Below are 17681 nucleotides of genomic sequence, written 5' to 3' on the forward strand. Positions count from 1 at the left end.
GGAACCACTAAACATTTTTTGCCATGCATTACAGGTCTGGTCATGTTGCTTTACAAAAAAATTAACAGGAGAACAAACACAGCCATTGATATAACATACAATACTGAGGATTATACTGAGTTATAGAGGGATAATAAAGTCATAAGCTGAATAACATTTATTTAACAATATATTAAGGTGGATGAGGTAAAAGGGCAGGTTACATGGCACAGTTGTATATTCTTCAGCAGTAGTTATTTTTAGAAATAAAGTGGAGTGGCCATATGCAACCAGAAAACTCTACACAACTTATTTAGCTCCCTAATTTTAATAGCCTATCCTTAAAAACCTGCATTAATAGATGGAATGTATACCTACCGGTTCTTAGCAAAGAATGATCTTGAGCTCCAGCTGTTGGATCTTCCCTGTGAATTGAAAATGGGTGTCTGCTTTCAGCACAACGATACTGATGTTTGTAGGACTTTGCAAGGATTTTTCTTTTTAAGCAATCTATGTAGTGGATGATTTTTTTGGCAGCTGCATGCTTAAAAAAACGCATTGACCTCACATAATTAAAGGGGGCTGTGTTTAAAGGACTTTAAAGGAGCACACCCAGACAGTAGCCAAGCTTCTTTTATATGTGTCTGTCTGTTTTGAAAGTATAATTACTAGAAGGAGGCAGTAATGAATATGTAACCTCTTTGTTGCCAGAGGGCTCTAAAGTACATTTGTGTGCAATTTTGTGAAGGCTTTCTGGAAGGAGAGGGGTTAAGTTGCCACAGGGGCAGTGGGCATGGTTGATGCAAAATAGGTAGGAAGGACTGAGTAATGTTCCAACCCCCTTTGGTACCTCTCTAAAGTCAGTAGATTCTCATGGCAGCAGTTTTTCAGAGGTGTCAGAAAAATGGCAAACGGTTTTACAGCACACAGCGCTGCATAATTATTTTTATTATAACAATTATAATTGTTTATACAGAGACTGCTGACATCTGCTCTGCAATGGAAAATGTGCCTGTAAAGTGAAAACATATTTATACAATGTACATTGTTCTGAAATTCCTCTAAACTGATTCCCTCCTCTAGCACACATATGTACAATTAGATATATTCTGTTAAATGCTTATGGTAACGTAAATAGTATGTATATACCAAAAACAATAGTTTTTGTCATTCGTTTTTGCAGACTTTTTTCCTGCAAATGCATTATCATTGCCAAGTGGCATTATAGGTCTTTGATTTTGAAGACAGCATTGTCCTCTAGTGGCAGAACTTACTAATGGACACTGATATATGTACTGTAAACTTTTTACTGCTATTATTATCATTTATAAAGTTCAGGGGATTGTATTATATACAAGTTACATACATGACAATGAAACTGAAGGTAAAGGTGTCCCTGTATAAATTATTTCTGAAAAGGAAAATTCTTCTCTGAAGTTATAAGTCAAGTTTCTGAATTATATAAATGGGGAGCAGCACAGAAAGTCTTGTAGATGTTATGAGAGACAATGGGGCTGATTTGGCGGCCTTGTTGGCATCTTTTGATGTAGTCACACCTGTGACTTCATGCTAATGCTTGTATCAGCCTTGAATAGTTTGGAAGTACTTCACAACCGTATGATCATGTAATGAAAGCTCAAATGAGAAACAGAGAGTGGAAATACAAGTGATAATCCAAACAAGGAGTGCTACACATAGAAATAAATAATATAAAAATCTATTTAATAAATAAAACATCATAATACACATAAAAACACATAATAAACATCAAACTGATGAAGAATATAGCTAGTTAAGAAAAAATGTATATTTATCCCCTAGAGGAGATCACCTCTGCAGTAGGTGTCTCCCAATGAACATCAAAGAATAAAAAATGATGTACTGTACATAAATCATGGAGTAGAGTTATAATGGTAAATTGAGTCGGGGTTTAGTAAGTGCCGGAGCTTTAAGTCATTCTTTTCCACTATTAAGTTCCACAAGATGATGTGTATGCCGACCTCACAGTCCAAGCATATGGTCTAATAGAGCATAAGTCAGATGCTAAATACTCCCAATCTTACTGGGTTTAATCCATGCAAATGTGTGGAGCTGCAGACAACAATTTGCAAATGTCAGCTGAGCAGAAAGCACCTTAGCACCGGCTGGCTCGAAGGGAACAAACAGACATCTGTGAAGCCCAAACAAGCATACTGCTCATGTTGGAGGGTTAAGGCTGAATGCTGAAAGTCGCTGATGTTTCTAAATAGCTCCTGACTTCAGAAAGTGTATAGCAGCAATATTCTCCACACTTCCGACTCCTTAATAGGTCATTAGTTTGGCAAGTGAGTTCCTTACGCGTTTCTCCGCTCCATGTACCAGCGGTTTCATCAGCGGGTATGTCTCACAGTGATTCTGTGCTCCTATTAAACCTGAATCCACCAATAGGGGTTCTATGGTAATAAGGTAATTAACAATAATTGTATCAGCCTTTCCTCTGGTGTACAGCTGTGGGTCTGACTGTGTAAGGACTGGAACACCCACGTTGAGCAGCTTCAGTCACAACCATCAGAAATCTCCATCAGGACATGCACTAACACCATGCTAGGTGTAGAATCTCAATCAGAGTATTGCCTCCAAGCGCCTGAGCACCTGATTCAGCAAGGATCGCAACTGCTACTGCTTTGCAGTCCTAATGCGTGAAGGAGCCACTGTGATTGGGATAGCGATTGCAGTGAATACGCAGACTCATCGCAGAGTGATTGACAGGAAGTTCCATTTGTGGGTGGTGATGGGGGGTGGTCGGAGAAACGCAGACATGCCAGTGCATTCGAATGTTGTTGCATGGGCGTGCATGAATTAGCCACTGTGGTGCTCTATGCAGCCTGTGGCATCATAGCATGCGCTGAAGTTAACAATTCCTGAGTAAGGTCAGAGCGTGTGCAAGTGTACGTGAGGCTGCGATGGTACTCAATGTTACTGATGGTTTTGCAGTCTTCTAAACATTACGGATGTGTGCAAGGTAAGGTGGGGTCCTTGTGTAGTGTTGTGACGGCATAGCGATCGCAATGGATTAGCATACTTTCACAGTGAGACTGTGTGTGTAATCGCTATTGCATTCGCAGTTGTGATCCGTAATGAATCAGACCCTGAGTCCAACACCACAACTGCAACACCCTCAAGAAAATCCCATAACATGACAATAAAATGGAATTTCTTTGTGCATCTGCATAGCCACTGCCTAGTCACCGCCCAGGAATGCCCATTACATTCCAGAATCCCTGCTGGTCAATTGATCCTTTGGCTCTGTGTGCAGACAGCATGAGACACATGTGCCGTGCAACTTTTTAGGAATTTAGATACTATACATGTGCAATAGCAACAAATCGCCAAGTTACATGAATTTGGGCAATGTGTGTGACTCAGAATCATCCCCCATGTCATTATAATCATCTTCCTACGAATATAATACAGCTAAAGTTGTGTGAAATTACATGGTAGTTCAGAGGAGTCATCACCACATGGTTTATTTAGAAGATCTACTGGAATGCAATCTTAGCTCAGCACCTGGACTCATCTTCTGACTACCATTGATTTAGCACAGTGTTTGAAGTGACAGTTAAATGCTGATTGGTTGCTGTGGGCAACTGCTCCACTTTATCTCTGTCCAAGGCTTGATACATCTCCTCTTCAATAAGAACAACTGTAATCTCTGCCATCTCTGGTCTTCATTTAGTGATCTTCACTGTCTCCTTGGTGACATCAGCTGAGACCGAACATCATGATGACCAACTGTACTGGCTCCAGCAGTGAGAATGATAGTAAAGAAAACCAACAGGCATTCAACAACATCAAACTGGATGATAAGTACAATAGCACCTGTGCAGTACATTTTCTAGAACCTGAGGAGGGAGGAGGTTCAGTTGGGATACATGGTGAAGGACAGTTATGGTTGACAACATCTGACTGTTTTAAGATTTTAACAAGGACTATCTCTATCTCATTCCAACAGTGACTCTGGTAGCTGCACAGAGATACCAGTCGCCAATGATTGCTTTAATAATGGCAGCTGATAATACTTCTGCTTGCTATAGGCACACACCTCTCCCTCCACTGGCTACCATTATACTTTATATAGTAAGTTCTCCCTGACACTATTTAGATTGTGTGCTCACTTGGGCAAGGCAGTTTTCTTCAGTTTCAAATCTTTGTATGTAATTTGTTTGCTATCCACTAATTGTACAGAGATGACAAACATGTCATTTGTAATACTGTATATCTAATAAAAAAGTGTTGGAAAAGTAGTCTGGGAAGTGGGGTAAATAGTAGTGCCATATTTCAGGAGTAGCTTTGGAGTGTAATTGAAGAAACAGTATCATATCAGTGTGTAGCTTTAGGCAGAGCCAGCCCTAGGCATAGACAAACTAAGTAAATGCTCAGAGCATTTGGAATGCCTATGGGCATCCAAGTCTGCCTAAGGCCGGCAGTCTGTGGGGGTTTCGGGAAGGCACTGAGGCACAGGGCACCTGCTGCTGGCTGGGACACTGTTAGGATTTGCAGGTAGCAAATCATCTTGGTGGCAATTCCCAGTCTTAGTTGTTACTGGGATTCTGCATCATGTCCTGTCCTTGTTCTGGCTATTTGCAAGAAGCTGGAAATCCTGTCTTGTCTCTGTCAATTCATTGCCTGTCATTCAGGTCTGTCTGTGTTTGTGTTGTTTCATGTGTTCACTTATTAACTAGCTCTCTCCTTGCAGAGCAGGTACACACATGCGTTTTAATGAGGAATCACTCTCCAGCAATGGTCTCTGATTGGATCCTGCATCTCATAAGTATACACCCAGCCTTGATCTCATTGCCGGTTATACTGTGTCACTATCAGTGTATGTTTGCTGTGTTCTGTTCCTAGTGCTTGCCGGTCTACTGAGTACTTTGGTTATTGAATCTGGATCCTGTCTCCATTCAGCCCTGCAGTAATATACCACAGTTCTGTCTGTCTGCATTTATCTTGTTACCTGCAGTGTTTCCACCTCACTGCCTCCATTATGTGTTACTGCAGCATCTGAATCCACCTGTCTTCTGTTTAGACCCCTGCCTAGACCATCTCAGCTGCTTGTGTCAACCAGGCGACACAGGCTGGTTGCTCCCGTTCACTGAACCACCAATTTCCAAATGGCTTCCTAGCCGCTCCAAGTAGCTTCCGTGCTACCACCAATCTCCAAACGGCTTCTTAGCCGCAGCAGCTCCCATGCTGCCAACGTTCACCACACGGCTCCCTAGCCGCTCCTAGTAGCTTCAGTGCTACCACCAATCTCCAAACAGCTTCCTAGCCATGTCCAGCAGCTCCCGTGCTGCCAATATTCACCATAAGGCTTTCTAGCTGCACCTAGTGACTCTCGTGCTACCACCATTCCTCATTTGGCTTCTTAGCTGCTCCAAGCAGCTCCCTTGCCGCAACATCGGCACCATCGCCGCAACATCGGCACACTTGCCGCACCATCGGCTCTCAAAGCCATTATCAAACCATAGACTGTTTATCTACGGCTATTGCCGCACCATCAGCACCATTGCCACACCATCGGCATAATTGCTGCACCATCAGCTCCCAAGCTATTGTCCAAAAACAAAACTGTACTTTCACAACATCTGGACCATCGATATCCTTATCATCATCAACTGTGTCAGTCCTAACTGTACATTCTTTACCTATTGAAGTCCCCTGTATCTCCATGTGAGCCACTACTACCTCGAGCATAAGTCCAGGCGGCCGCCTAAGTACCGGTGAATGTATCCTAGTTCTAAGGGAACAACGGGCGGTTGTTATTGGTGGAAGTTGTCGCTAGCTGGGTTCATGTGGTGTCACATGGAGTAGGCATCGGATTTCATAACAGACACCTGCTGTACAGCGTACACTGGGCCTGATTCAGACCCGCTCGCGAGCGCTATGCGCTCGCAAGTGGGTCGATGGTGGCCCAGTGCACATGCGCACGATGGAGCCGGCTCCATCGAGCGCATGCACGAGACCTGGATAGCAACGGACAAACCGTCACTCTGGGTCTCGTACCAAAGGGGGCATGCTGTCGATGTTGACTGACAGCACACCCCCCCTTTGGTGGGCATGCCGGGGGAGTGGCTGCCCAATCGGAGGCGTTCCCATGTGAATGCCTCCATTTGGGGGCGGCCCCACTGACATCACGAGTGATGTCAGTGGGAGAGATTTTGGCTCTGTGTGAGCCGAAATCTCTCTGGGGCTTGCGGCAACGAGACCACATGAACCCAGCTAGCGAGAACTTCCACCAATAACAACCGCCCGTTGTTCCCTTAGAACTAGGATACATTCACCGGTACTTAGGCGGCCGCCTGGAAAAAGTCCAGGCGGCCGCCTAAGTACCGGTGAATGTATCCTAGTTCTAAGGGAACAACGGGCGGTTGTTATTGGTGGAAGTTCTCGCTAGCTGGGTTCATGTGGTGTCACATGGAGTAGGCATCGGAATTCATAACAGACACCTGCTGTACAGCGTACACTGGGCCTGATTCAGACCCGCTCGCGAGTGATGTCAGTGGGAGAGATTTTGGCTCTGTGTGAGCCGAAATCTCTCTGTGGCTTGCGGCAACGAGACCCTACCACAAGGGTCTCATCGCAAGCCCGATGGTCATGATGGTCTTGACCATCGCGACCATCTTCCTGGCCGCTCGCTATAGCTGTGGGTGGTCAGAACAGCCGGCAGTGGTTGTGGAGTGGGGCACCTGGATTGCGGGCTCTGCTAGTGGTTAGTAGGCCATGATCAGAGCTCTCAACTCCGATCAGGCAGCAGCTGCAGCAGGCAGCTTACAGCCAGCAACAACGGCCTGCCATTGTAAGAGCAAGCCGGTCCACTGAGGCTGGAGCAGAGTAGCAGACTCTGCACAGTGGGGGCAGTTGGCACTGGCATGAACAAAAATAGCCGCTGGTCTCTGGAGGAAAGCTACTGCACATGCCCAGCCACAGCAGCTCCTTCTTCCATGGGCGTTTGCAGAGTCCAGCAGGCTAAGCCTGCACTGACTCTCTGCAGCCTGCCAGTGCCACCCCTACAAAGCGCAGTTAGGAGGATTCAGCAGATGATGCAAAACAGCAGGGGCGGATGCACAGGCAGCAAATAGCAAGTTTTAAAAGGTAAGTGACTGTATTATAAAAATGTTTTGATTAAAGTCAGCTCAGCATACAGTGAGGGGTGCTAAGCTGACTGGTGTGAGGGGTGCTGTGTGCTGGCAAGGTGAGGGATTATTGGTGATAAGTGTGGCTGGGATCTGTGCTTGTGGGTGAGGGGTGCTTTGCTGGGAGAGGGTAGAGGGTTTCTGTATGATGGGTGCTGTGGTGGGTGAGGGGTGTTGGATGAGGATTGCTGTGTGGGAGAGGGGCATGCTTGCCTAACCCCCCGATTTCTGCGGGAGCCTCCCGAATTAAGATGGGAGCTCCAGCTACCCCGCAATGTATATGCAATCCCCCACTTTCCCCAATGCCCTGCTGGAAATACTACCTGCGCATGCGCGATGGGGCCCAGGCATGTATACAGGAAGACGCAGGGGCAGGGAGTCTGTCTGCTATGGAGCCCGGAGATGCCTCCCAGGTCCGCCCCCTGCACAGCTGACAGTCACATGGGCAAACCTCCATAAACATTGATAACATCAAGTACCATCGGCCCCTCAAGCAAAATTACAGCAGCCCTGACCTTACTTAGAAATTGGTAATCTGGTTGCACGCAATGAGTACTCAAGCTGCGTATGCAATCACAATGGCTAATTTATGAACGCCCATGCAACGGCGTTAAAACGGACAGATAGGCCTGCATTTCTCCGACCTCCCACCCCGTCACCACCCCCAAATGCTCACTGCCTGTCAATCACTCTGCGTGATCTGCTCGATTGCAGTGGTGCCCTCACGCATGCGCACTGCAATGCATACGCATGCGCAGTACGCAACAATCGGCCAACTGCGAGCGTTGTTGCAGTTGTGATCATTAATGAACCAGGTTCTTGGTCTTTTCATGTGCACTAATACAGATAGGGGACATTCTGGCAATAGCAGTAAAGGGTGTGCTCATGTCTGTGACTAAAAGGACTACTGTAAATCAGTTTCCAAGTTGACCAGTATATTATTCTGAATTAAACAAAAGTTATTCTTGAGCCAAAGTAAATTAACATTTGATCTAATATACAGTGGTAGGTTACTTTTTTCTTTGGTGAGTGGTACACAAAAAGGGGTGGGTGGTACATGGGTAGCGGTATGAGATACATGAAGAGGGTGAACATGTCATGGTGAGGGTATTGGTACTAGGTGTGGCATACAGTGTGGCAGTAGATTATATGATAGTGATATACATGGAGTGGGTTGGGTGGTTTCTGGAGTGAGGAGTGGAGTACATGGAGAGGTGGGAAGTGCATGGGACCGAATATGAGGAATATAGTAGGGTAATGGCACAGTGAAAGGGATGTAGTACATGGGGTAGAGGGATGGTACAGAGTGATGAGGATGAAGTACACAGGATGGAGGAACAGTATATACTGCGGGGTATGAGGTACACAGGGTAGAAGACATAACATGGGGAGGGGTGGAGTACATGAATTGGGGGTGAGGTTCATGAGTGAAATATATGGTAAAGAGGGCAGTTCACAGAGAAGGTGGTAGGGTACGTGGAGAGGGTGTTGCCGTACATGGGGTGGTATGTGTCAGTAGGGATAAGGTGCACTAGATGGGGTGAGGTACACGGCAAAGAGAGGGTGCACAGCGTGGGATGTGAAGTACACTGGGTGTGTGCATGACACAGAGAGAGGTGTGTGGTATATGTAAAGGGGTGGGATTGTAATACATAGCGAGGTACCCTGGGTGGTACAAGACAAGTGGAGTGGAGAAAAAAGGGTGAGGAATGATGAGGGGGTCTTGGCACAAAGAGAAAAGGGTGTGATGCCTGTAGTTGGCATATTGTGATCAAGCAACGCAAAGAGAATTTTATTTCTGCTTTTATATTGCAATAACTTAATAAAACTTTAGCATTTATAGTAGAGGTATATGCATCAGAGGTAGGAGAAGGGTGGTATAATCTAAGACGTTACATTGATTGAAAAATGGCTTATAAATACTTAATTGGTTACTGTGAGTAATTAGCCATGCTGTTTGCTTATGTTTTTCTTCTGATAGGTTTAAACTTTTTAAATACTGTAAGACATTCACAGAATTAAGAAAGGTGTAGGTGAACTGCGCTTCAAATGTGTGGTGTGATTGGGGGGTTCAGCATGTTTGTTAAGGGATGAGGGGGTAGTGGGTGAGTAGGTACTGCAATGTATAGTAAGGGTATCTGGTCCTACTGTCCGTACTCCTACTACTTGGTTGTGTGTGCAGGGAGGAAACCAACGGTGAGGGTAGGGAGAGGTGAGAGGTTAGTTGATGTAGTGTGTAATATGACAGGCAACAATAATGAGTATTAATGAAATGAAATGGCAGGCAATACAAGTAGTAAGAGCCAATCCTATTTTATTGCAGAAAGCACAATGCTTCTCTAGAATGGTAAATTGACAGGAGGGCATGGCTAGTGACAAGTGAGTGAGATTATGAATGCCTCTGAGGGCGAGATGTAGTCTGACCTACTCCTCGGTGGGGAAGTCAGTACACCCCTGCCATGCGGTTCAATGACCCACACATAACCCTTGCTGGACCTATGGTCTACATGCTTAGAAACCGGGAGTAGTGTGTCAGTGCTGGGGCACCCCCTGTAGGTGGCATCCCACACTGGTGTAAAGAAGCGGGATGCTTACCTACTGGTAGATGTATTGGTGTGGATGGCTGGTAGTTCTTACCTCACTTTCCAGTGCAAAAGTCAGGGGTGCCTGCTAGCAGGTGCGTGGCCTCCACAGTCCTGCAGGGTCTCTGCAGGGAGTAAGTCAGTGGTGAAGTTATCTGGTTGCCACCTGGTGGTCTGTTCAATGCAGTAGTGGTGCAGCAAGGCTTTCTGTAACCAATGTGGAAGTACCCCTAATGATCCCGTGGGGTCCTTGTGGTGGCTGACAGGATTACTTGCAGGTGGTGTGTGCTATGTGTCCACACACTGTGGCTTCAGGGCTCAACCTACAAGCCTGTAGGGAGCGGCAGCATGTTAAGTGAGGAGTCTCTACCGTCCCATAGAGATCCACCTTGTAGATGTGGTGCAGCTGTTTCTGGGTCTGCGCACACCGTGTGTCTCGGCTGGATAGGATGAGGTAGTGAATCTTTGGGTATGGATAGTTCTCCAATGCATTTCTGCCTTTCTCAAGGAGTTCCTGTAGTGCTGGAAGTGCCATCTCTTAACAGGGATGTCTGGGTACATCAGGTGGTCACATGCAGACCAGTGACCAATCAAATACAGCTAATGTAAATGAAGTATGCAATACTACATGTCACACCCAGCCACTAAATCACCACCAAAAGAAAACACAGATAAGTTCAAACATTCCACACTCAGACCTCCATCCAGCTTCTACCCTAGCCACTTCAAAGTCATCTGGTCCATACCTTTGGAAAATTAGTTATGGATGACATCAATCAAATACCCAAACTGAAAGAAAACAACATTAGGAACCTCACCTCCAAAGAACAGAGAACACTTTTCAGACTACAGCAAAAACGCAACCTCATAATCAAACAAGCAGACAAAGGTGGAGGTTTAGATTTACTCAACAAATCAGATTACATTGCAGAATCACAACAACTACTACAAGACTCAGAGACATACGAGACACTCAGACAAGACCCGACCCAGAACTTTTATCAAACACTAAGCAATATACACAGAACAGGACTAAAATATGGCATCCTGAATAATTAAGAACATGATTTCATACATAACCCACATCCTGTAATTCCAGTCTTCTACTACCTTCCCAAATTGCACAAAAATACCAAAAATACCCCCAGCAGACCCATCATATCAGGCATTAATTCCATATCAGCTAACCAATCCCAGTACATAGACCATTTTCTATAGCCATATGTTAAACAATAAAAATTTTACCTCCAAGATACTAGACACATACTAAAAATACTGGCAGGGGTCAATTGGGGTGATGACTACTGGCTGATGATAAGCGACATCACAACCCTCTACACAATCATTGACCACCAACAAGGACTTGACAGTATACAGTACTTCTTAGACAAAGACCCTACTCTTGATCCACTACAAGCAACATTCATTCTCACCGGCATACACTACATACATACTTCTGACAAAAGTCAGGGACAGCCATTGTGATTAGATTTGCTCCCAGCTATGCCAACCTGTTCATGAGTAGATGGGATGACTCTTACATCTGGTCAGGGCGTAACTGGGAGGCAAATCTGGTCCTATGAACTAGATAAATTAATTATGTATTCAGCATCTGGAAAGGACCACTACACACCCTCAACAACTTACTTTCCCACATCAATGACAATGACAGGAACATCCATTTCACAACTCGATATAGTAAGATAGACGTAAACTTTCCTGACCTACACATCTTCATTGACCAACAGATACACACAAAACATTCCTCAAACAAGTTGACGTCAATAGCTATATACTCTCCAGCAGTGCTGATCACCCCAATTGGCTACAAAACATTCCAACAGGCCAATTCAAACGTATCTGAAAATCCTCTAGACTCACAGATTACTATGACCGAGGAGAAAATCTGAAACAAAAGCTGAAACAACAATTCACAGAGAAAAAATATGATAGTAACACCATACAGACTACACTCATCACGATAGGTAACAAAGACAGAACACCACTACTCAACTATAAGGTACACAAAGAGGATAATTTAAACAACACCATTCCATTCATCACACAATACAACACCAGTGCAACACAAATCAAAAAGATCATGAACAAACACTGGCAGCTACTTCTTAAAGATGATCAGCTTGCAGAAGTACTCCTAGCACGCCCTAAAGTCATATACAGGAAAGCCCCCAACAGCAAGAGCAAACTGATTTTCAATTACATTCCACTGCCAACACTCACACAAATGACATTAGGGAACAACACTATGAGAGAAAGCTTCTACCACTGTGGGACTTGCAGCAACTGTCACACTTTGGGCTACAGGAGCACCAAACCAACTGCCACCTTTTCCTCCACACACAGAGGCAAAACATACAGAATCTGGGAACATATCTCATGCAGCACAAGCCATGTCATATACCTACTGGAATGCCCCTGTGGTCATCAATACATAGGGTGGATCATTAGGCCGCTCAAAGTCAGAATAGCCGAACATCTTAGGAGCATCACAAAAAGGGCAGATAACCACAGTGTCCCATTACATTTTCTGGAGAAACACCATAGCAACACCAAGGGCATTACATTTTTGGGTATCAAAACCATCATTAAGAACTGGAAAAGGGCAACTAAATAAGGATATTGAACACGGAAGAAGTAAAATGGATGTATTCACACCACACAGTCTCAATATAAACAATGAAATAAAATCTGTCATCTCTAAGTAACTTTGTCTCTGACCACTAAGCAACTCTCATACCCCCGCCTTAGCCCTAATCCATTTCACCCTGTTGTATTCCAGACCTGTAGCCCATTCCCAATGGACTACTCACCCCCCACAACTCACATCCCATGTATCCATCCCTTACCCTATATTGCCATAGACATGACCATCTCAGGTCTATTTCAGGAATGACCCATATACAGAACATAACACATCCACTACCCTCCACCCCAACATCCCTCTCATGTTTACATTTTTCCCCATACTCTTACCCACCTGCCCCCCCCTGATTCCCACACTAATATGCATTTTTTACCTTCTCACCCCCTATACCCACCTAAGTCCATCTAACATAGCCCACCTCCTTCATTAGACCATATATACCACATACCAGTCCTGTCAAGTTATGCAGGATCCTGTTAGTTTACAGAGATTATACTAGTATAACTAACACTTTTATAGCAAGGTTCATCTGACTGGGCATAGCAGCTTTATCAGATAGTTGCGGTACACACATAAACCATTCACATCTGTTCTTCACCTCAGGACCACTACTCACCACTCAATACCTGTATACATCATTACCAATGCAACCATTCGACCCCCATTTCCCAGGCATTATTCCCACCTCCACCTCATTGGCCAAGTAGAGGTCAACTCCCCCCACATTACTTATATACTGATCCGTCATACTTTATTCAGAGTCAGCCTTATTTGTTTGCTGTTCTGATACACGATTGCTGACCACCGATCAGTATGATTACACCGCCATCACGGCAACCTCCGAACCTTATCTCCCATGCATGCATTCCCCCTAACTACCTCATTGGCTCCTACCAGGTTCACTCCCCCCACACTGCTCTTGCATACTTCACACACAGAGGAAAACCTCACCAAGGCGCTAGCATGACTTAATTCTCCTTATAGATAGTTTAAAAATATTTAAAATAATCTTGAAAGCATACCTCCCAACATGACCCTCTCCAGGAGGGACACAATGCTCCGGTCCTTGACTTCCCTGGTAAGAGGCGGGGCTGCAGCGCAGTTCAAAATTCAAATAGGGGAGTCACACCAACTGTCATTTCACACACTGCCACACATCACTGGCTGGGAAGCACTGGCAGTTGGTGTGACTCCCCTATTTGAATTTTGGACTGTGCTACAGCAAAACCCCTGGAGCCTCCACCAATCATTCATTACCAGGGAAGTCCAGGACCAGAGCATTGTGTCCCTCCTGGAGAGGGTCATGTTGGGAGGTATGTGAAAGATATATATCTTGTGACACTTCGAAATGGTTGCTGCTACTCAAAAATAAGGAGCTGGGCCTTATATAGAAAATATGCAACAGAAAAGTATTCAAAGAAAAGAAGCGCTAACCATATGTAATATCACAATTTTAATCAAATTTATACATATTCAATAAAAAATAAAAATAAATAGTAAAAATAAATAAGCATAAAAATAATATTTCAGCTGATCACAATATCCAATATTGACATGAATAGATAAATTAGGTTACACAAAAACGGAACAGTAAAAACACTGGTGTTAGATCTTGTGTGCAATATGCTACACATATATTTCTCCCATTCAGAAAAAAGATTTAAAGAAACAAAACATAATGGAACTCTGCCACAATTCCTAGATCTTGAATCAATAAAGGAATCCTCCAAATCCAACATGGTATAAGTTCCTTTCTAGGAGAGAAATATTTGTGTGCACACAACTGATATAAATTGCAATTGAGAACTCCTCATAAAGTGTGAATTTGTGCAATTTCCTTTTTTCTTATTGAAATCCAGCAGCACTGTGTTTGTAGCAATATGCAAATACAATTAGTAACAAGCCACCTGAAATGTTTCAATCTGGTGGCAACAGAAACATTTATTGAGTCATTTTGTCTAATATCTGATTGTCAGAACACAGTCTATTAGACGATAGTATTGATGAATTGAACTTGATATGGATTATTTTGTCTTAGTATATATATTCCAAAGCATTCATAAGTGAACTGTCAGCTTCTCATACATATAATAGTTATTGCTGACAGTTCCTAACAATGTTTAGTATGCCCTCTGTGCACCACTTGGTTCCACTGAACTATTGAAGAGACCGTCTAATACAGTTGGGGCCAGGTAGAGCTAGCGAGTGCTGCTTACTGCTACCTCGTGCGGGGCCTCCGATGGTCTGTATAGTTGCGGATGATCAGTTCGGGCTTGTTAAGCTGCTGGTGAAAGGTGTATACCATGACATTGGGCACGCTGATGTAATCCCAAGGCTGCTACCCGTTCTGATGGGAGAGAACTTGTTTCAGGTAACGTCCTCAATAATGAAAAAATGGAGGGGGTGGAGCTTGATGTGTTTCTCAGCCACGAACAAGGGGCTGTTTCCTCAGAAGTGCTTCCCCTCAGAAACTCTTGTGTTTTTATTCGGTCTCTATGGCAATCAAGGAGATTATTAGATCCTGTTGTTCAATTTAACTCATTTAGACCAGTTTTCATAATTATACCTTAAATACCATCTTCTTTGCCTTATAGTAAAGATTTTCAGCTGAAAATGATTATTAATATTGTGGCAGATTAATAGTTCCAAAAAATAAATACAAAGATATTATTAATAGAGCCTGGAAATCCAGATTATACTCAATAATATGTATCATTGATAGATTGCATCACTAAGTTTTAATTTAATAAAGAACAAAATACACAGAAAAATATATAAATATAAACAGATTCTACAAAAAACACATATATAGAAAGAAACCTTATATGGTTGCAATAGGTCATGTTTAGTACAATATGTAATTAATTAAACATATAACAAAAACTACATCTGATCAATATGTCTCATAAGACAGAAGATCCTAAGATTATAATTATATATATATATATGTATATATAAATAATGATAAAGGTGGCAGGCGGCACTCAAACAGTTAATCAAGAATGACACGGAGTCTCCGTAAGTGTAGTCAATGTTTCAATTCCAATCACAGAATTTTCATCAGGACATAGAATACAGACAATGAAAGGTAACTCTAGTTAAATAAATTAACTGATACTCTCCTTATTGGTATATGGAGACATAGGTGGAGGACATGAGAGATGGAAGGAAAGGAGACGTCTGAGTGTCGGACGTACCAGGATGTAGACCAACACATATACCTACGATTCTCATGGGTTGGTGTTCAGGCCGTTAAGAAAAAATTGCACAGGTGTGACCACATGCAAATCTAATATACATATACTGTGTGTATATATATATATATATATATGCATAGAAAATGGGGGTGGGGTTTATGAAAGGACGATGACATCCTATTTGTAGGAGTGTTAAATGGGTAGGGATGTCATTCAAGTTGATGACAAAAAAGAGCCATGACTAGCAGGGGTGTATCTAGGGATCCGAGCGCCCCTGGCAAGGTAATGGACTGACACCCCCCATAATTTCAGGAAGTGCCCCCAGTAGTAGTACCCTCTATGCAGTGCACCCAGCAGTAGTCTCCTCTATGCAGTGCCCCCAGTAGTAGTCCCATCTATGCAGTGCCCCCAGTAGTAGTCCCCACTATGCAGTGCCCCCAGCAGTTGTCCCCTATATGCAGTGCCCCGAGCAGTAGTCTCCTCTATGCAGTGCCCTCAGTAGTAGTCCATCCTATGGGTGCCCCCAGTTGTAGTCCCCCTTATGCATTGCTCTCAGTAGTAGTCCTCCATATACATTGGCCCCAGTAGTAGTCCAGCCTATACAGTGCCCCCAATTGCGGCCATCCCCCCCATAACATGCCCCCAGTAGCGGCCTCCCTCTATACAGTGCCCCCAGTAGCGGCCACCCCCTATACAGTGCCCCCAGTAGCGGCCCCCTTATACAGTGCCCCCTAGTAGTCACACTCCCCCCCCTGTGCTGTGCCAGAAAAAAAAACACACCCAGAAAAAAAAATAGCAACTTGCCTGATCCCCGCTCCTGCCGACATCTGCCATTGTCCACTCCTCTGGGCCCGCTTTCGCTCTGCACTATGGGATGGGAGAGACATCATGACATCTCTCCCATTACCCGCTGCAGGGGGAGCCAGAAGGCAGAGATCATGAGTGAGCTCCAGACAGCTCCCTCTGTGGAAGCAGCAGCCAATGAGAGCCTGTCTGACTCTCATTGGCTGGCTGCTATAACAAACACACCACCGCCACTGGCAGCTGTGTGTGTTTGTTACTGTGTAGGGCAGACCGCTCTCACTGTGGTCTGCCCTACACTTGTGGGGCCTGGGGAACTAGCAGGGCTAGTTCAAGCTCCTGGGTTAGTCCACCCATTGGCTACTAGTGGCACTGCCGGACGGCGCCCCCACTTTGACCGGCGCCCCTGGCAAGTGCCATCCTGGCCAATAGGTAGATACGACCCTGATGACTAGCGGGTATAGCTGAGAGGTGGACCCCCAGGGTACTGGGGTAATCAACTCCCCAAAAAGACCTAGCATATCTAGCTGTAACTTTGAATGATCTTAAACTCCATTGAGCTCTATTGTTTCATTAAGCCAGTTCGGAGCCAAAGTACCCAATTTAAAAATCCAAAATGCCTCCTTTCTGCATAATGACCTGAATCTATCACCCCCTCTTGATGTTGGCTTTATATGTTCAATCGCCTTAACTTTGATATTAATAAGATCTCCAGAAGGACATCTAGACACATGGTTGGGTAAGCTGTGAGTCTTTAAATTCTTCATTATGCAGCGTCTGTGTTTCACAAGAAAGGAGAGGGAGGTTTTGGCCATTAAGGAATATGGGGCAAACACAGAAGGAATGTGGGAAATTTAGCCAGTGCTGTCATCGTCTTTTGGCCCGTTTGGCCGGGGTAGGGAGGGAGCCTGAACGGGTCTGGGAGGTCCTTCGGCTGGCCTGTCCAGAGGCAGATGTTGGGGCCTCTGGACTAGGCATAGGGCTAGGCACATTTTGAGGGATGGCTGTTGTTGTGCCAGAGGTTGAGGATCCTGATGTTCCAGCAGGAAGGGAGGCCGGCTCCAACATCTGCTGGCGAACGAGCTGCTCCAGGGCATTTGCAATCTGGACGTTGGCCACAGTATTTTCTGCCAGGGCCTTAGCAATGGTCACGTTGGCCGCAGCACTTTGCTCCAGGGCCTCTGCCACCCGTAGCAGACTGGCATCCAGCTTCACCAGAATCTCAGTGTGGTGATCTGTTTTAAGATTCAGCTCAGTGAGGAGGGCCACTGCCTGCGAGGGGGAT

At 44.6% G+C, this 17681-nt stretch overlaps 1 protein-coding gene across 1 annotated transcript in view; it reads right to left on the minus strand.

Annotated features, from left to right (window-relative positions):
- ADAMTS10 (ADAM metallopeptidase with thrombospondin type 1 motif 10) overlaps positions 1-511 on the minus strand; it is a 175987-nt gene extending 175476 nt beyond the window's left edge. Inside the window, exon 1 of the mRNA XM_088448917.1 lies at positions 358-511. The gene's annotated coding sequence lies outside the window, so the exon portion shown is untranslated. The remainder of the gene's footprint in view (positions 1-357) is intronic.
- Positions 512-17681: the final 17170 nt, after the last annotated feature.

The sequence above is a fragment of the Taudactylus pleione genome, unplaced genomic scaffold (genome assembly GCF_031769625.1).
Source record: "Taudactylus pleione unplaced genomic scaffold, aTauple2 ptg000471l, whole genome shotgun sequence".
NCBI classification, from domain to species: Eukaryota; Metazoa; Chordata; class Amphibia; order Anura; family Myobatrachidae; genus Taudactylus; species Taudactylus pleione.